Source organism: Anser brachyrhynchus (assembly GCF_964034855.1).
Source record: "Anser brachyrhynchus genome assembly, chromosome: W".
NCBI classification, from domain to species: Eukaryota; Metazoa; Chordata; class Aves; order Anseriformes; family Anatidae; genus Anser; species Anser brachyrhynchus.
The window spans coordinates 13,157,855-13,164,026 of record NC_137704.1 but is presented as its reverse complement, the minus strand read 5'-3'; the positions used below and the strand labels follow the sequence as shown (position 1 = coordinate 13,164,026).

The window sequence follows — 6,172 nt, the reverse complement described above, 5'->3', positions numbered from 1 at the left end:
TGACAATGACATAGGGAAAGCTTGCTCCTTATGGGAGATAATGGGTAAGTTTGCATTACTGGGCTTGGTGAGTGGTTCACCCTGAAGATAGCCATCCACAGCACTGAGCCTGCCTACTGCTGTTGCGGAGCAGGAAAAGTAGACTTCACAGGTCTTATATCATATTGTGAAGAAATGTATATTTCAAACACCAGTTGTTGGGGCAGAAAAGTAATTACTGAAAGTAATTGCAGAAAACTTTGTGGCTTTTTAAAGATGATAATAACATACAAAGAATGCTTAATTCATTTTCCTGACTGAACTTATCAGTTGATGACAATTTTATATCTTTACATTTTAGCTACTCATCTCATTGTTTCTTATGGATGAAGCAAAGCACTAATAACTTATCTTCTGCTCTATATGGAGTGGTTATAGCAATGTGTCTGCCTTGGATGGATGGTTTGTATATTTAATCAGCCAACATAAAAATTTTGACCATGGATGAAAGGCTTTGGCTGCTATGAATGTATTAATAATTCATGAAAAGTGTAGGAGCCCAACTCTTTTTCCACAGATATCTTGAAATAAGTTTGGTTAATGGATAAGAAGGAGGAAACTTGCAGATTTGCAAAAGAAAAAAAAAACAAACACCTTTTGTCATCATCCTTTTTATTAGAAAATGAGCTGTAAATAAATGTTTCCACCAGCTTCTACTCCCATGGGGTAAGAAAAAACAACTTATGCTGGTAGCTCTAGTGTCAGTCATTTTTGGCTTTCAAGACCAAGTACAGAAGTTTAAATGTGCAAAGCATACACAATATGAATGTATACTATAACACCCATTAATTTGTCCTCAATACTCGGAAAAAATGGAAATACAATTGAAGTATAGAAAGTATGTTCTTCCTATTAGGCAAATCTGGAGCAAATATATTCAACTTCCTACCCAGCTACAGTAACCGGTTTCCATTTCTTAATTTCTTCTCAGAAATATATCTGAAGTAAAATACTGAGGAAAAATGTGGTTTCCTGTTAGGAAATCAGGAATGTATATTTAAAAATAATTATTTAGTCAAAAAAATGGTTTACATGAAAACAAAGTGTCTTCTTTTGTTTTAAACCTAATTGCTAAAAGTTAATGCCTGCCTTGTCTTCGTCTCTTTATTTGGTTTACCATGACTCACATCTCACTTCTACTGATGAACGTAAAATAGATGGCATTCAGAGACTGTGTGTTAATTGTGGTTTTAGACAGTGGAATGAAGTAAAGTAATTTGAGGCAAAGAAATAACATGCCATGTCCTAGTATTGCCAGATAAAATATGCATAGGATTTAATTGCTCGTCCTTGTCTGTTGCTGGAGGTGAGTCCCAGACTGCTGTAGCATGTCCATGTAAGATCTGATGTTGTCGCTAGAAAAGATGAAATAAATTGCTTTTAGAAAACAAGTCTACAAAATTATTTAAAGATCCTGTCAGCAACTTTGGTCTTTATGTTTGCCAGCTTTTGTAAATATTTGCTTTTGGAAATACAGCCCCTGAACCAATTTTCTGCATATGCTGTATAGGCTTGCTTTTCTTGGCTGCCTCAGAAATACCAATAATCATGAACAATGAGGTCAAAAATTGTTGGTTTGTTATTCACAATGCTTTTCAAAACTCTAGTTTTGTTTGTTTTTCTGTATGCTTTTATAAAAGTTCTGGATGTTAATTTCTACCACGCTAGCATTTTGAAGTCTATTTCAGTCTAGGAGTTACTATCCTCCTTTTGAAATCATAGATGTGCTTCTTTGGAAGTACCTACAAATATATTCCTGTAAACTAGTTATAATCCTGTCATATGGCAATCATAAGGATTATCATTCTGGAGGAATAATTCATCTTGGAGTATGCCTGACAGCTGTCAGGATCACAACCTTCAGACACACAGATTGGACAATTAATAATTAGAGGCAGTTAGGCATTTTTCTGATGGAAAAGACAGGTTTGGGGGGGGTTGTTCTGTTTTGCATTGCTCCACACACACGGAAAAACAGGTAAAGTGACTTCAGGTAATTTCACATTTGTGATAAGACAGAAGTAACTGCTGATAGCCAAGCACATTGCTGACCATAACAGTTTTGGAAGTTGAGAGAATATCCCGATGCTTCCGTTCAGTTGCTCAAGGATGCCAGTTGAAAGATTGACAGGAAAACTGGCTTTTGGCTATTTTTTGCGCTTTGCTTCTGCTCCACTCCACCTTTCAGGTGGAAGAGTCCTAAAAAGGTAATTTTGAGGATCACCTAATCAAATTCTTATCTTATGAAAAAAACACTTGGGGGGGCGAAGCACACTTCAAAATGAAACTTTTTGCTCACTTTCAGAAAGAAAGCTATTTTTAAAATATATTCAATATAAAGTGCATTAAGCGAAGAAATTTACCCATTTTCCTGTTGGTGGTTACAGTCAGACTAATCAGATCACTACTTCTACTTCTTGGCAACTATTTTAAGCACTGAAACCCACTCCTGGCCTTTTCTGAGTGAAATATCTTTGTATGAAAAGTGTTTCACAGGAGTAACACATGTATTCTGCATTATGCTTACCAAACTGAGTCATTTAGCAGTTGTTCCCTAAATTTGACAGAACTATGTCCCAAGAATGTGTATGTTTTAGCATAGTCCTAACAATTCCTCTATGATTATTTGAGACACTATTTCATGTGGTTGTGCTAATCTATAAGTATTGGTTTTGCCAACTGCTGTCTCATTCTCTGTTTTGTTCAGCTGAGCTTTTATTCTGCATTGAATATAGTTTTGTTACTGAAATAAATGTGTATTTTTGTTGTTTTTCTTCTAATTTTCTACTCATTTTCATCTGCATTGTAAATCAACTATGATATATTGCTACAGTTCAGCTTTTGTGAACTTTTAAAAAGATGTACTTTCTTTAAGACTTCAATGAATTTCTCCAAAGCATTCTTAAAAATACATCTTAAAACAATAAAATGACCATGTTTAAATAACTGTACAACTGAAATGACAAATATTTAATTTTCAAGATGTCTCTTATAATCCCATTTGTTAATGTGTACAATTATGCTGCTAAGATCCAAATGCCAGCAGTCTTGTATTGTACAGTTTTCCTTACTCAGGTACACATATGCATTGTGAGCCTGTGAAATGCTCTACTGAGAAACCCCATCATACCTGGTAATCAATGGATCAAATGCAAGAGATCTCAAGTCCATGTAGTACTGTGCTGTCTCTCTCAAAGCTGTCCATGATTCACTAACCTGGAGTAGATCAAAACAGAAAAAAAGTATTCTGAGCTTTGATACTGATTAAATAGCGTGTGACTATTGAGCAACCTTGCTTGGACTGATAAATCAGACTTCCATCCTTCCCCAAAGGTTTCTCTGCTACGTGACAGTCCAAGACCTGCACTTTGGATTTTGTTATTGTTTATTTGTTTTTGTTGTTGTTTTCAATAGATGCTGCAAGATGATGGAAGAAATACCTGTTCAGTCACAGCATATCCCCGTGTATTTTGGCTGCTGCTTGGGTCCCAGTAGTTCCCAGAATACGGTAAGTGTCATTTAAGTAGTATAAACTGATTTGCTGATTCTTCTGTCAGAAATAGTATTCCAAGGACACCTGAAATGGAAGCTGAGAAATACTTGTAATATCAGAAAAATATTTTAGAATGTGCACTTAAAAATACATCAGTTATACAGAAGCAATGCTTATTTGGAATGGTAGTTTATTTAAAAGAAATCAAAGATGGTTCTACCTTAGATCTTCAGAAATAAGTATATATTACTTTAAGCCTGAAATTAATAAAGCTGCTCCTATAAATCATTATCTTGCTGTAAATCAAAGTGGATACATTGGCAATCAAATTAAGGTACTACTTTAATTTTAATAACAGATTTTGTGACAGGAAACATTTAGACTGGAATTGCACTAGTTTCAGGTGTGCTGAGAAAGCTAAAATTAAAAAAAAAAAAAAAAAAGAAAAATAAAGAAAGGGGGCAACTAAGCCTACCTATGAATTTAACTACACTTCTTAAACCTCCTGGTTTAGATATATTTATTCTTATTAGTAGCAGCATAGAAATTGCATGTAAATTATTGTGTGGGCAAAGGATATTGCACTTCTAATCTTGTTATAACATTGCTTTAGACAGCTTTTGAGGTCATCCCAGATGCAGAACTTCCTGCAGATCTTCTTAAAACGACAACTCTGCTGAAGAGAGAGAGGCTGAATTCCTCATTAACTTCATATGAAAGGTCCTGGTATAGCAAAAGGCTTTTCTTTTTAGTCTCCCATGTTTGAGACTTAAATTACTTTGGGGCTAAAGTGCTCTGAAATAACACTTCAGTCTGAAATATATGATTGTTAATTGATTGTTTATGATTATGAATATGATTGTTTAGCATGATGTCAGATGGTATGGAATACCCCTTTGGCCAGTTTGGGTCAGCTGTCCTGGGTCTGTCCCCTCCCAGCTCCTGCTGCACCCCTAGCCTGCCTGCTGGCAGGACAGAGCGAGAAGCTGAAAAGTCCTTGGCTTAGTGTAAGCACTGCTCTGCAACAATTAAAACATCAGCATGTGTCAGCACTCTTCTCATCCTAATCCAAAACATAGCACCCTACCAGCTACTAGGAGGAAAATTAACTCTATCCTAGCTGGAACCAGGACAAAAGTGAAGCAGTAAAATCTTTTAAGAGGCTAGCAGCTGGGTATCCTGCTGTTGCCTTCAGTCCCACTGTTGTACTGAACAGTGGGAGTGAAGGCTTACCAGCCTTTTCAACTTATTCAGATTCAGTTTCCAGCGTGCAAATATTAAATAGAAGCATGAAGGTAGCTCTCAAAGTAAGGGAAAGCTTTGCAACAACATGATACTGAGCACATTTTCTCTTTTACAGTATGTAACTCACTCTGTTTTACCTGATGAAAAATTAAGTTGATATTCTTTTTCCTTCCCCTGATGAATTTGCCTGCTCAAGCTGTGCCATTGAATGCTCAGGAAAATGCAGAGTGTGTCAAGAGCCTGAAGAGAAGCAAAGATAAGTTACAAAATATGAAAAGAATCATTCACCTATTTAAGGGACAGAAGAAAAACTGCTGTAGGATAGATGTAGCGCATATCCGAAAGCAATGTTTAAAATGCTGCGTCCCTTTGCTGGAAATGTTAGAGGAAATTAATTTCTGTCTCTAGGAAATCAAACCAAGCCCACATCAAAGCAGGCATTCAGGAGCATGTAGCTGAGTCACTTAGGATGGCAAGTGTACAGCACACAAGGTTTCTCATAGTCCATAAACTGTGTTTCTTAGAGGAATGTTCTTCTGGTCTGTACCAACTAACATTTTCCTGCACTGGTTTCTGGGTGCAGCCTTTAGTTGTTTCACTGTAATTCTCTGTTAAAATGGTTTGTCTCATCCCTCTTCTTTGGAATGCTTTTATCTATTTAGTTTACTCTTTTGGCAAGTGGGAAGGAAATACAGAATCTGAATTGTCTTCTTGAGACAGATTTTCTTCAGTGCTGAGTTAGGACATCCTTGGGAATATTTCCCGAGGAAAATGGTATTCTGCAGTACTTTGTGTTTCCCCAGGTCAGAATAGCTCTGTGTTCTCTGGAAGAGCACCTAGAAACAAAAGCTAACTCAGTTATTTGTTTAAAAACCTCTACTGATCTTCTCTTTAAGCAAAGAAAACCACTGTATGCAAGCCTTTACTGCTTGGCATAGTGTGTTACTATGTCCCAAAAGGAATATGCGACAAGGATTTAGTAGTTAAAAGTTTAGAACATACAGAATATGTGAATTTACTTACTGTTCATAAATCGGACAAAGATTTCATTAGCCATCATGCACCAGCTATCATAGGAATGCTGAAATTTTACTTTGAAATTTAATACGCTTGTGTGTATTGTCTGCATGACTAGCTGTGTGTTTATAATTAAGTACCTCATCTCAATTATTGACTTTTCATCTGTGGGAGATCTCCTAGCTCCAAAACTGCCCCTTCAGAGGGCAGAAAGAGCACAGGCGTTGGAGACATTTCTGTCCATACCGAAAAGCTTCAAGCTATGAGGCTTTTCCTTTTGTTCTTCAGACAGCTTTTTTATCCCATATTCTATTGTAGCTTCTGTTGCTTTGATTGAAATCCCTTGCCAAATGCTTCTGAAAAGCTAAATATAACTAC

At 36.4% G+C, this 6,172-nt stretch overlaps 1 pseudogene across 1 annotated transcript; it reads right to left on the bottom strand.

The window, feature by feature from the left end:
* Nucleotides 1–990: 990 nt before the first annotated feature.
* On the bottom strand, nt 991–5,834 carry LOC308184970 (uncharacterized protein C3orf85-like; annotated as a pseudogene). The gene is made up of 4 exons (XR_013956136.1): nt 5,801–5,834; nt 3,480–3,616; nt 3,170–3,255; nt 991–1,394 (listed from the first exon to the last, which is right to left on the bottom strand). The product of XR_013956136.1 is annotated as an uncharacterized protein C3orf85-like (transcript).
* Nucleotides 5,835–6,172: the final 338 nt, after the last annotated feature.